Raw genomic sequence first — 14,219 nt, 5'->3', positions numbered from 1 at the left:
CCTCCACACAGCTGTAAAGGTGATTTTCCAAAAGTGTGTATCTAAAATACAATATAAACTCATCTTTTTAGCTTTTAAAGACCTACACAATTGGGTCCCAGTCTTTCTTTCCAGATTCTTAGGACATTATTCTGTCTCCTACACTGTGAGGCCCAGACAAACTGGCCTACTCTCTAATCCTCATGTACACCACTCTATACTCAAACTTCATTCATTTGCATTGTCCTTCTCCCATGAATAAAATGCAGTCCCTCCTGTCTTATAGAGTCCCTCTCTTCCTTTGAGATGCATCACATCCCATCTTCAGTACTGAGATTTTCCTGATCCACTAACATTTAGTGTTTTCCCTCCCATACTACCTCATACTCATTTTGTATATGCTTACATTTATTGACTTTATATTTTTGCTGTATATTTCTATATGTACTTGTCTCCACGATATATATTATTTCAGTTTAACTGTTGTCCTTGTCTTCTCAGCAACCACGAAAAATGATAAATTGCAATTTACATCAATGAGGGGAGTAAACAAATTGATTAACTTATTTTATCCACCAACTGATATTAATGATAAGCAAGCTATCTTAAATGAAAGATATTTCATTTATTGCTTTTATCAAAGAATTGTGTATGTTCTAGATATATCCAAGGGAAACACCTTAAATGGGTTTCTTTTAGAATGTGGTGGCCTATTTAGAGGTAGAATGGCCCTAGCTCTTAAATTTCAAGCTTCTCTTTCTTTAACTATTGTGAAAAGTCATCTAAGCACGGTAAATAGAAAGGAGAAGGTCTATCTCTTTGTTCAAATATGTGAACATCTTTGTGCTGTGCTATTTGACTTCTTTTGAAAGGTTAAACCAGTACCTCAACAGCATGGGGTAGTAGTTTGAGGACTGTCCTTTGATATAAGGAGACTTTAACTCTAATACTACCTTTGACATAGACCTTCTGAGTAACAAATTATCTAATCTCTAGGTTCTCTCAGAAAACTCTTAAAGATTTTCAGTATTAAATAAGTTGACATTCTGCATTAGGAGATTGAGTTCCCACATTTAGATTTTCTCACGCTGATGAGGGCACAAGTCTGGATACAGAAAAAAAAAAAAGATTGACTAAAGGACTAATTATTTTCACCATCCCAACAGTTATCTGAAACAGTGAGAAAAACATAGTGCAGGAGTCAGGAGATATTAAGCTGAATTATACTTTTTCCCTCCTGGGACTAAAATAATTTTCTCTGATTAAAAAATCCATAGACATTTAATCAGTTAGAATACTATAGTTGGGTTACAGAAGTCTATCTTAAATGCCCTAATAGCTAGTCTCCCAGACACTCTGAAATTATTGTGTGGATATATGTTTTCATATTAATATGGCTTGTATATGTGCATGTTATGTATAGGCAAATGTCGACATTTGTAAAGGTACATGTATGGATATATATGGATATATATGTATATATGCATATATGAATGTGTTTATGAATTTCTTCATCTGCTAGACATGTTGTTTACTCCCCTCCCATTGAATGCAAAACTTTCAAGGGGCAGGGACTGTTTCATTTTGTTCTTTGAATCCTCAAATCTGAGCACAGTACCTGGCTTATTGTAGGGACTTCATAAATGTTTGTTGAATAAATGAATAAATGGACATCAAGAAGGTTCAGAGCTTCTGTAGTAGAAAGTAATACCCCCCGCCCCCATCACATTTTTGGCATCCTAAACTCAAAGAAATATCAAGTTAGAGAGATAGAGACATATACAGCTGACGTAGAGAAGACAGTGAGACAACTTAGTTTTCCTCATGTAGGAAAATAATAAAGTAAGCACACAGATTTGATCACTTAATCCAGCTCTCTCTCACTCTGGTTCTGTAATATCATCTCTTTGGAATTTCTTCTGTCTCTCCTTGGCACCACACTGAGCTGCTGGACCATTCAATAGCCCACCTGCTGATGGGGCCCTGCCACAAGAAATTCACAGTCAGCACTAGTTTCCTCCTCACTTTGGGAAGCAATTCAAGGTGTTGATTTTAATCTATAAAGGCAGTTTGGGCTCCAATTACAGAGATAAAATCATTCTCCTTTATGGATTTCACCACTATACAAGTCAGTTCCTATGATTTTGTGAAAATTTCCCCGATTTGAATTTTGAGATGAGAGAAACATTTCATTATTATTTTAATGGAGCACTCTTCATTGGAAGGCTTTTATTTTGTGCCCCAACAGGTTATTAATAATTATATGATCTATATATTGCAGAAAGTTTTATTTTCAATTGTAATATATAGCTAGAGAGTCAGTAGATGAATATTGGGACTGGAGTTAGAAATACATGGAACCAATTGCATCATCAAAATCTTACTAGCTGTGAAACCATAAAGAAGTCACAAAATTGCCTTCTCCTTTGGCAACTCTCAAGCCAATCATAAATCTATCAAACCATCAGGAGTTATTGATTAAGCTTCTAGTAGTTGTCAAGCAGTCTGAAAGATGTTGGAGACAAAAAGATAAATTAAAAAAAAACAAAACAACATATACAAACAAAAATACAAAAACCCCAAACAAAACGATAGCCATTGATCTCTAGAAGTTTGTGTTATAACAGTGTAAACCATAACTCCAAAAATACTTGTAGCCTGGATGTGGCACTGACCCCATATCTAGCCAGGGTTTCTCTTCCTGACTTGGGGCTGGCTCACTCACCACACTTGTACCCATTTAGCCAGGTCTGGGAGGATCTTTAAGTGGCAGCAACACAGTTATCTACTTCTCAGCATAACTCTTGTGGGTTGGATGACTTCTCACTAAGGTCTTAGTTCATTAGCTCCCATCAGTGTATTCCCCATTAAAAATTAACCACTAATATAGAATTAATATTAAGCAACACATTTACTGAAAATATAAAATAAATAATGTCATAAAATATGCAATGGCTGAATTGTCAATGCAGAGAAAGGGTATACACATAAAGTTGAGAGTGGCAAAGCACAAAGGTAGGGAGCCCATGTGACCAGGGCAACTCATGACTAGAACTATGAACTTCCCTATCTTATTTGTGTCTCAGGAACTCTCCATAAATTTTCCTTGATGAGCACAATTTTAGGTTGAAAAGGTCCTCACATTGCTAAGGTAAGCTGAGCTGATCCATGCTTTGCTTGACAAACACTTTGTTGGGCATGACATCTCAGTTGACTAATCCATCTTCTGGCCTGCTCCTTTGATTCTCTAATTCCAAGCTGTTCCTGAGATCCTCTGGATTAATTTAATTAATAGTAAAAGTATTATATATCACATGCCTTCCACAGAAGGAGTCTTATGCTTTTTTAGGAAAAGGCAATGACTTTTATCATAATGTTGGCAAAGTTTCATTACAACCATCATCCATTCCAGGATGCTTCACTTCCATCTCTAAAATAATAGCTAGCAATGAAAATAAATGACAAATGTCCTCTCCATTCTTCTATTTTAAGTTGAAAATCATAATAAAGCACAGAATACAGATTCAAATAATTCTCTTTAGAAACCAGTTGTAATGGACTGAAATGTATATTCTCTTTACTCTTTATTTGCATTCTCAGCAGCAACTGGTCATAGAAAACAGTCAAGCCTTTCAATGCCTAACCAGTAAGGAATGTCAGGAGAGAGAGAGAGAGAGAGAGAGAGAGAGAGAGAGAGAGAGAGAGAGAGAGAGAGAGAGAGAGAGGAGAGAGGAGTGTTGATATTTCTTTTTGACACTTCTGAATACCTTTTCTCTCTCTCCCTTCTCTCTCTCTGTCTTTGTCACTGTCTGTCTCTCTGTAAACACACATACACACACATCTTCTTCTCTAACATTTCTTTGGTGAACAACTGTGCTTTCTACAAATGACCATATCATAGCTTTTGGTTAGAATCCAAACTGTTGTATTCTTTCTATACTTAGATAAAAACCATTCATTCCATTAACATTTGTAACAATTGGAATGATGCCACCTGCTGGAGACTTAATGTAGAAAAGCTCCACCATGAGGTGAAGGTGTCTGAGGGCTAACCATGTTTTTTCTTTGGCGTCAGGAAGTGACAATTGCTTGTGGGAGGAGGAAGGGGGAGCCTGGCACTCTGACTTGCTCTCTTTCATGTGTACTCTGGTGGAGAGTGGAGCTAGGAATGGTCTCTCCCTTTAATAGATAGATGAATGTAGTCCTTTCTCTCTCTTTACCAAATTCTTATTCTTCTTAATAAATGCTTAAAAGTCTAACTCTTGCTGAAGCTTATAATTTATTGGCAACCACTCATTAGATATTTTGGACAATATAGCTAAAATTTTAGCCCTTAACACATTGGATATTTCCCTGTTTGATATTTCCCCATTTGTTAACTTATAAATATCCCAATTCTTCATGTACGCATCATTGAAACAGACTGTATTTTCCATTCACTCCAATATCTACTTCCTCTCATATGGAAATGCTACCTCAGAACAGAGCTTTGAATTGCATATAATTCAATATCAGTTTTTCTTAAAAATCTCTGAGATAGACCTATGTCCCAAATGATTCAACTGTCAAGGCCAACAACTCATCAACAGCTTTCCTTAGAAGCTGATTTATTCTCAAAATCAATGAACAATAATTGGGAAACCCACTTCTTTAAGCAGATAAATATATAATTAACAAAGTATTTTGGAGGAGCTTCAGAGAGAAGCACTCAGAGCTAAGTGGCACAATGAAGAGGATTAAGAGTCAGAGGAACATAGATTAAATTTCTCTGAACAGGAGCAGCTAGGTGGCACAATGAATAGAGCACTGGCCCTGGATTTAGGAGGACCTGAGTTCAGATCAGACACTTGACACTTACTAGCTGTATGACCTTGGGCAAGTCTCTTAACTGCAATTGCCTCACCAAAAATCAAAACAAACAAACAAACAAAAAAACCTAAATTTCTCTGAACCCTAGACATCATCAGTTCCAAACCATAGGCCAACAATGGTTAAATGATTTTACCAGAGTCATCAAGTTCTTCATCAGGGTATTCTTATTGCCTGAGTTATATTAGACTGGTCACTTCTCTTTTTGTTTTTGTGGTTGTGGAGCCCTTAGTTTCTTCATCTGTAAAGTAAGAGAGTTTTATTAGATGACTTCTCAAATTCTCTTCCAGTCCAAATCTACAAACCTTTGATAATACCATCACTACGTTCTATCATCCTAAATCATTAATAAGTTAGAGGTGTAATCTACTTAGACAAATAGGATTTGTCTATATAAAGAAGACATGACATTTATTTGACTAAGACAATAATTTGGTGTTCTTTAATTTCCATCAGCTAGAATAAGTATTTAACTCCCTCAATTAAGCTCACTTGTTTCCACTTGGCCTAACTTCCTTAATTTTCTGCTATCATTGCCCATAACATTAATGAAGCGCTTATAGTTGCTGTTCAAAAAAAAAGGTAAATGAGGAATATGACCATAAGGATATTCAGAAGAATGATTTTAGGCAAGGACCATTGTGGAGTATCTGAATACATTTAACAAAAAATATATTACTAAACAAAGTGATACTAAGTGATATATAAGATAGGGGAATTAAGATCCAACATCTTGTGAGATATGAATGTGAGGAGGAGGCAGAAGTAGTAGTAGTAGTAGTGGTAGTTGTCATCATAGTAGTAGTAGAACAAGAAGAAGAGCAACAACAACAACAAGAAGAAAAAATCTTTAGATTTTCAAAGTGCTTTAGAAATATTTTATTTGTTCCTTACAACAAACCCTGTAAAATAGATGGTATTGTTTTCCCTATTTTGCAGTTGAGGAATCTGAGACCCAGAGGTAAAAAGACTTGCTTTAGAAGTCACACACATAAGAAGTGTCTGAGGAAAGGTTTGAATTGAAGTCTTTCTGAATTCAAGTCCAACTTTATATCCCCTATACCAAGATGAAATTTAACAGGGAAAAATAATGGGGTTTGGAGGTGGGTGGGAAGGGAGACTTTTTGATTGAGGCATCTCTGTGTTGTAATGGATAGAGTGCTGAATCTGGAATCAGGAACATTTAAATTCAAATCCAGACTCAGACAGTTACTTACTAGTTGGTTTGTCCTGGGCAAGTCAACCAAATTCTCTCTGCCTCTTTTTTCATCTACAAAATGGTGATAATAATAACATCTAACTTCTGAGTTCTTTTTGATGGGAGAAATGAGATAATATTACAAAGCACTTTGCAAAACTTGAAAGCTTTATGAAAATGGAAAAATGGAAAAAAACTATTATTTATTTTCAAATGGTATCATAAATATGAGATATGAGAATGTTAGGCCGTGGGATTTTAGTGGGCTTCAAACTGGATATGAGTATGATTTGATAGTCAAAAAGAATAATTCAAAGTTAAGAGAGAGACAGAGACAGAGAGACAGAGACAGAAATAGAGAGAGAGCAAGAGCCAGAGAGAGAGACAGAGACACAGAGAGAGAGAGGTTCCAGCAATAACAGAGGTGATTGGGGACAGCTAGGTGGCACAGTGGATAGAGCACTGGCCCTGGATTCAGGAGGACCTGAGTTCAAATCCGACCTCAGACACTTGACACTTATTAGCTATGTGACCTTGGACAAGCCACTTAACCCTCACTGCCCCACAAAAAAAAAATAATAATAATAGATGTGATTGTCCCACTGAAGTGATCTCTGAACAGATAACATCTAAGTTTATGGGCTCAATTCTGAGAGACATAGGTTATGGAGAACATTGATAAAACATTGGGAAAATACGGTAAACAAGAATAGCACAGGACCTTGAATCCATGACACATGAAGATCCAATGAATTCTATAGTGATATTTAGTATGGTGAAGAGAGAACTTGGGAATGAGAGGTACAGAGTAATATTTGACTACAAGTAAATAGCTGAAGGACTGTTTAATATGGAAGAAGGATTAGAATTGTCTTCTTTGTCACTAGAGAGAAAGGCAGTGACAAATGCTGAGAAGTTGAAAACAGAGTTTTGATAGCCTGAAAAATAAAACATGAGGATTAGATTTTCCTATATTAGAGGCTCTTTAAGAACGCATGGGGGGCAGCTAGGTGGCGCAGTGGATAGAGCACTGGCCCTGGAGTCAGGAGTACCTGAGTTCAAATCCAGCCTCAGACACTTAACACTTACTAGCTGTGTGACCCTGGGCAAGTCACTTAACCCCAATTGCCTCACTAAAAAAAAAAAAAAAAAAAAAAAAGAAGGCATGGGGCAGCTAGGTAGTACAGTGGATAAAGCACTGGCCCTGGATTCAGGAGGACCTGAGTTCAAATTCGGCCTCAGACACTTGACACTTACTAGCTGTGTGACTCTGGGCAAGTCACTTAACCTCCATTGCCCCGCCAAAAAAAAAAAAAAAAAGAGTAAACCTAAGAAGGCAGTACATTCTCTTTCATTGAAGTTCTTCAGGAAGAGGCTAGATGACTTCCTTTTTTACAGGTATGGTTCAAACGAAATGGCAACTGAACTTCCTTCAGATTCTTTTTTTTCATCCTGTTAAGGGTTAAAATTCTAGCTAGTCTGTCTAAAATATCTAATGAGTGGTCGCCAATAAATTATAAGCTTTAGCAAGAGTTAGACTTTTAAGCATTTATTAAGGAGAATAAGAATTTGGTAAAGAGAGAGAGAAAGGCCTAGATTCCTATCTATTAAAGGGAGAGCACATTTCTAGCTCCGCTCTCCACCAGAGTCCAGAGGAAAGAGCCCGAGACCGAGCGCCAGTCTCTTCCTTCCTCCTCCCACTCGTCCGCGTCACTTCCTGATGCCTGGTCTTGCCCTCAAAGACCTTCGCTTCATGGGCAGAACTCCTCCACAGCAAGTCTCCAGCAGGTGGCGTCATTCCAATCGTTACAGTCCCCCCTGTTGTTCCTCAAGAAACAAAATGTTTCCTTGACGGAACAGTAAAAACAATATAATAACTATTGCTAACTAATAATATGTGAACAACAATATAGAAAAGGAAGAGAGGAAAGTTTTGTCCAGAGGGGCGATTTTTTTTTGTCCTCATGAACCGACGCTTTGACATTGGTCTTGCAAAGGGAGGGCCTCTGCAGAGAATACATGTTACAGATGGTGTATATTATAACAGAAAGAGAAAAAAAACAACAAAAACAACAAATCAAAACTGTTCATTTAAAGTCTCTGAAAGTCTTTTCTTAGATGTCCTCTAGGTGTAGTCGTGGAATGGAAGTCTTTTCAGGGGTTGAGGTGTGGATGCTGGTAATCAGCCAGGAAAACTTCCTACAAAATTGAACTTAACACAACTTTAAAATAGCTTTGTCAATAATCAAATCAAACAATGAAAGTTCTCAAAAACATGTCTAAGGGAATTCAGAATCTTGGTTGTTACACATGAAACATATAATAAAACAAAAATTGAAACATTCTTTAAAATTATAATATTACTATAGTCCCCCCTTATGGAGGGTAATTGAGAAGACAATTGCTGCCATATTAATTTTTAAAAATAATTTTTATCGTTGTTTCATCACTTTTTGCATCATCTGCCTAATTATCCTCATGCCATCATGAGAAATTAAAAAAACCTAATATAATTGGTAACAGATGTCAAGGCCAAATTCAACACTGTTATTTATCATGACATCTGAGATAATTATGGGGGTTACCATAAAAGAACAGAAAAATGATGGGATATGAGCATTCCCACACTTGAGCAATATATACTGCCAATGCAGTATGCCAGGCTTAAAATAGGTGGATGGAATATACATCCATGCCACCGAACATATTGGAGGAAACTGAGTCAGACTTAATCAGATCCATGGGATTAAGATGTCCATGGCATCAGGCATATAGGAGGGAGCATAGAAGCCAGGTGTAGAAGTGAGATGGGTGGGATGAATACTTCCAGCCATCTGTACAATATTGTGGGGAAAAATAAAATAAAATATTAAACCAAGAGAATCCAACCTCAACATTTGTCAAAAGCCGTTCTCTCAGCCATACCTTGACTTCATGCATGTCTCCCCTCATGTGACAGTTCAGTGTCTGCTCTTGCATGTATTCCTCTTGTGATTGGATGGCACCTTGGCCAACTGGCATCTGATAACTCAGAATAAAGTCAATTAATGTCTTAAATGATAAGTTCCCATAATCCAAGTCTCATATGGATTTAAAAATTGAGGATAATAAATGATTGCAAAAAATGTGAATACATCTTGACTCAGAATATAATATATAATTATGCAACAATTTCAAATAATACCCCTTTTTTAAAACTTAGTATACAATTACTTTTGTGAAAAATCTGAACATATTTGAATACAAGTTAAAGCACAACAGAATCTCAAAGAAAACTTTTTTTGAAAAAAGAAAACTTTTACAAATGTTCCCCCCTTTTTTTTTTTTTTGGAATATGCTTATCAAAAATAATACTTCTAGAATCAATTTACACTTGCCATGGCAACCAATTTGCCAGGGAAATGCTTTAAAGAGTTTGATCAAATAATCAGTTGAGAAAAAATAACAAAAACAAACAACTCAGAATATGGGAGCACAATACTCCTAGAATTAACATTGTATAATAAAATCAAAACCATCTTGCAATGTTTCAAAATTAGATAGACAAATGAATAGAAGAAAATACACATGGAACAATAAAATACAGTGAAATTCAAACTAAGGAAATCTAAATGAATATGAACTTAATATTAATAAGAGTATTATAAAATATAAACTTGATCACATGACTATAAAAAGCTTTTACAAATATTCTCCTTGTTTTAAAAACTAAGTATGACACAATCTCAAAAGCATGAAAATCTCTATGAAAATAAACCCATACCATTAATTTCAAAATGTATATGTAATAGCATAGAAATCCTATGTAACCTCTGAACTGATACTATTACTCTGAGTGAATTCAGAACACTTTTGATTCCGGTATCTAAAATCCCCAATACTCATATCTATACCTTGCTGCTTACTTCTACATTTCTGTAAAATATATACCCTTCCATGGCAAAAGAATCGGAGTCTTGAATTATGTTGATGATTGTCATTCTTATTCGGCTTAAGTTTTTCTTCTTTAACCCCTCTATATTGTCTGTCAGTCTTTTCACCATACAAATGCTTTATAAAATTACTAATTAAAGACAAAAGCAGGTTAGCAAAATTATGAACAAAACGAGTATATCTGGAATTTAAAGGGTTTTCTAAGGTTGTCTCAGAAGCACAGCCAGCCTGGGGAAGGGCTGAGCCTGAAGCTGCAAATGTAGTTAGAGAAAGTTGCACATGAGCATTAGATCTCTGGACTTCCCAGGCAGGGGAAGCAATGGGCTTAGCCATGGGAGGAGTAGAGGGTGGGGTCTGGAGAGGAGGGGAGGGACCAGAGCAATTTGAATCAGACTTGATTTTGAACTCAGGCCTGGATTCCTCTTCCCCCACTTTGCCTCCAGGTGCTAGGGGATTAAAAGCTTCTAGAGGGTGGGTCATTGCCTCCAGGCATGCAAAATTAGAGCAACAATTAGTGTTAGAACTGGGAAAAGCTGCAGGAATCTCTTCAGGTTTCTCTGAAAAAGCATGGTTGGGAGAGGGAGAGATATTTCCTTGTGTGAGTAAGTTGCTGGCTCTTTTAACAAAAATAAAAAGAAAAATAGAAAATCCACAAAAACAAAGCATTAACATGATCTTATCTCCCATTTGTCTGGTTAAACAGACTAAAATCAAAAATAGGGTAATTAGGGAGTTTAAAAGGTCCATTCGAAAAAATTTAAAGGGAAAACACAGCCAGTGCGCCAGTACTTAGCAGTTTAAAGGGTAGGGGAAATTTCTTACCCAACCAGAAGATCAGAAGACAGGTTTAGCTTTCCTCTTCGTGGTCAGCCATCTGTTAACGGCTAAAATTCTAGCTAGTCTGTCTAAAATATCTAATGAGTGGTCGCCAATAAATTATAAGCTTTAGCAAGAGTTAGACTTTTAAGCATTTATTAAGGAGAATAAGAATTTGGTAAAGAGAGAGAGAAAGGCCTAGATTCCTATCTATTAAAGGGAGAGCACATTTCTAGCTCCGCTCTCCGCCAGAGTCCAGAGGAAAGAGCCCGAGACCGAGCACCAGTCTCTTCCTTCCTCCTCCCACTCGTCCGCGTCACTTCCTGATGCCTGGTCTTGCCCTCAAAGACCTTCGCTTCATGGGCAGAACTCCTCCACAGCAAGTCTCCAGCAGGTGGCGTCATTCCAATCGTTACAATCCTAAATTCCATTTATTAAACATTAAGTTTACAAATGAATGAACACCAATTAGAGGTATTGATGAAGTTGGAGAGTATTGTGCCTTCTCCATGCAGCATGAGGAGACCCTCCAATGGTATGGTGGAACTTGTGACCCTTTCCAAGACCCCGGCTCTTCTGGCCAGCTGAGGTAAGCACACGCATCTCTCTGTGCATTGGCTTGGTGATCCATTGAGTGCTGGGGTTTTGTCTGATAGCTTTATGGAATGGATCAGTAAGAATAACCTCAAAGAATTTTTACGTTGAATCTTCACCCACCCAGTAGGAGTTCTAGACTCTCAGGGGCCCCACAGTGGCGGCCAGCACGCTCTTCTGCTACGGACTGAAGGCTCCTGGCAGACTTCAGCTGATTGATACTGTGATGCATAGGTTTACCCTAGGTTGCACCCTTGAGCACCAGGCACTTTTGGCCACCCCGGCGAAAGCTAATGCGGTGGATGACATAACCTTGCTTGGCCTTGTAGCCCAGCTGGCTGGCCTTGTCCGGCCTGGTGGGCCGTGGCTCCCAGTGCAGGGCCGACAGCTGGCCATCTATGCAGCAGGATCTGCATAACTTCCAACTGCTTCTTCCTCCATAGCTCCTGGATGTACTTGTAGGCCCCCATGCTGGCAGGCGCCTACCTTGCCAGATGGCTGCCTCAAACTGGAAAAGCACTTCCTTCAGATTCTAAAAAATATTTAATTACATAAACCATATTTAGTCAAAAGCTAAGTTTCAAAGTCAATATAATAATCTGACCCAAGGTCAAGTATGCTAATACATGGCTTTCACAATATGATAACTGATTCTTTCTTTCTTTCTTTCTTTCTTTCTTTCTTTCTTTCTTTCTTTCTTTCTTTCTTTCTTTCTTTCTTTCTTTCTTTCTTTCTCCCTTCCTTCCTTCCTTCCTTCCTTCCTTTCTTCCTTCCTTCCTTCCTTCCTTCCTTCCTTCCTTCCTTCCTTCCTTCCTTCCTTCCTTCCTTCCTTCCTTCCTTCCTTTCTTTTTCTTTCTTTCTTTCTTTCTTTCTTTCTTTCTTTCTTTCTTTCTTTCTTTCTTTCTTTCTTTCTTTCTTTCTTTCTTTCTCTCTCCCTTCCTTCCTTCCTTCCTTCCTTCCTTCCTTCCTTCCTTCCTTCCTTCCTTCCTTCCTTCCTTTCTTTCTTTCTTTCTTTCTTTCTTTCTTTCTTTCTTTCTTTCTCCCTTCCTTCCTTCCTTCCTTCCTTCCTTCCTTTCTTCCTTCCTTCCTTCCTTCCTTCCTTCCTTCCTTCCTTCCTTCCTTCCTTCCTTCCTTCCTTCCTTCCTTCCTTCCTTTCTTCCTTTCTTTCTTTCTTTCTTTCTTTCTTTCTTTCTTTCTTTCTTTCTTTCTTTCTTTCTTTCTCCCTTCCTTCCTTCCTTCCTTCCTTCCTTCCTTTCTTCCTTCCTTCCTTCCTTCCTTCCTTCCTTCCTTCCTTCCTTCCTTCCTTCCTTCCTTCCTTCCTTCCTTCCTTTCTTTTTTCTTTCTTTCTTTCTTTCTTTCTTTCTTTCTTTCTTTCTTTCTTTCTTTCTTTCTTTCTTTCTTTCTTTCTTTCTTTCTTTCTCATGAAGCACCCATTCTAGGTAGGCAACTGACTGGATTTAATTCTGATTCAAATTTTTCACCTCAATCAGAAACAGGCTACACCAATATTAGGTTTAAGAAACCAAAGGAATGCCTTTGGTATTATACTTATTCATCAGTGGGATCACATATATCCAATGGAAAATGCCCAGTCCTGACTGTATGTTCTTTAAAAGGTCAGTTAATCCAGTACAGAAAAAATTTTTTATGGGAAAATCAGACTCAACCTAAACATGAAACATCCTGTCCTCCAGGGGAGTATAAGAATACTTTGGCATGATGCCAATTGAAGTAAACTGGAATTAGGGGGTTTCTAACAGCCTATATCTCTGGTGTGGTTCCAGTGAGGCCTGAAATATCTCAGGGATCTCAAATAAGATCAATGTGTAGTTTTAGAGGTTTATATAAGGCTGAGAAAATCTCCAAGAATCAAAACAGGACCTAGGCTAGCCCTCGAAGTAATGAAGTCATTTCAGTTTCTTGAACCATCCTTATCTTTATGCCTCCAAATTCCATTGATTAATATCTCATACAGGGAAGGAGGTGGAAGAATTGATTTCCTTGCACTTGTCAATGGACCCTGAATTCATAAACAGTTCCTACACTTTAGCTGTTTACCCCCAAAGGATTCTGTGTATTCACTCTGGTTCAGATTTTTACCTTTGAAGAAAGCAGAATGGTGGTAAGATCTTGAATTCATATACTACAAACCATTACAGCTGACTTACTTCTTTGATTTTTTTTTATTGATATCTTTTGTTTTAACATCATCTTTATTTCTAAGTTTCCGGATTTCCCCTATTCTACCTTGTAAGACAACTCTTTTAACAAAGATTTAAAAAGAAAGTGGAGGAAAAAACAATCTGTTAAGATAAATCAATCAATACATCATTTAGATCTGAAAGAATATATAATATTTCACACTTATAGTCCCTCATTTATAAAAACAAAGGATGTGTTTTTATTAGATTTAAAATCCATTAATGCTAAATTAAAAGGCCAATTGCCACAATTTTTTTTTTCCTGATCTATGTTTCAGCTTTTAAAAGAGCTCTATTTTCTCCCATTAGGAAACACTGAGTGTGCTTTAAATGCTAAGGAGGATTACAATGTACTTATTTCAATGCCTTAAGGGAAAATTGGTCACAAAAGAATGATGCTGTAGCTTTCTATAGGAAGTTAAATTCTAAACATCAAGAATAAGTCAAGGATGGTTACTCTCCCTCCTCAACAAAACAAACTAAACAAAACCAACTAATGAGTTACCCATGATGGTTTATTGCTAAAATGGGTGATGGAATAGAAAAAAAATCTGATTTGGATTCAGAAGACGTTCTCTGCAAAATATTAGTTCTACGTGAACCTTGTTAAATCCTTAAACACTGAGCCT

The 14,219-nt window shown here is 37.2% G+C and overlaps 1 pseudogene; it reads right to left on the bottom strand.

The window, feature by feature from the left end:
- Positions 1-6,865: 6,865 nt before the first annotated feature.
- LOC122729021 lies at positions 6,866-11,859 on the bottom strand (annotated as a pseudogene).
- Between the last annotated feature and the right edge of the window lie 2,360 nt (positions 11,860-14,219).

This window comes from Dromiciops gliroides, chromosome 5 (assembly GCF_019393635.1).
Source record: "Dromiciops gliroides isolate mDroGli1 chromosome 5, mDroGli1.pri, whole genome shotgun sequence".
Lineage (NCBI taxonomy): Eukaryota > Metazoa > Chordata > Mammalia > Microbiotheria > Microbiotheriidae > Dromiciops > Dromiciops gliroides.
The sequence above is the reverse complement of the archived record's forward strand: the minus strand, read 5'-3'. Positions and strand labels throughout refer to the sequence as shown.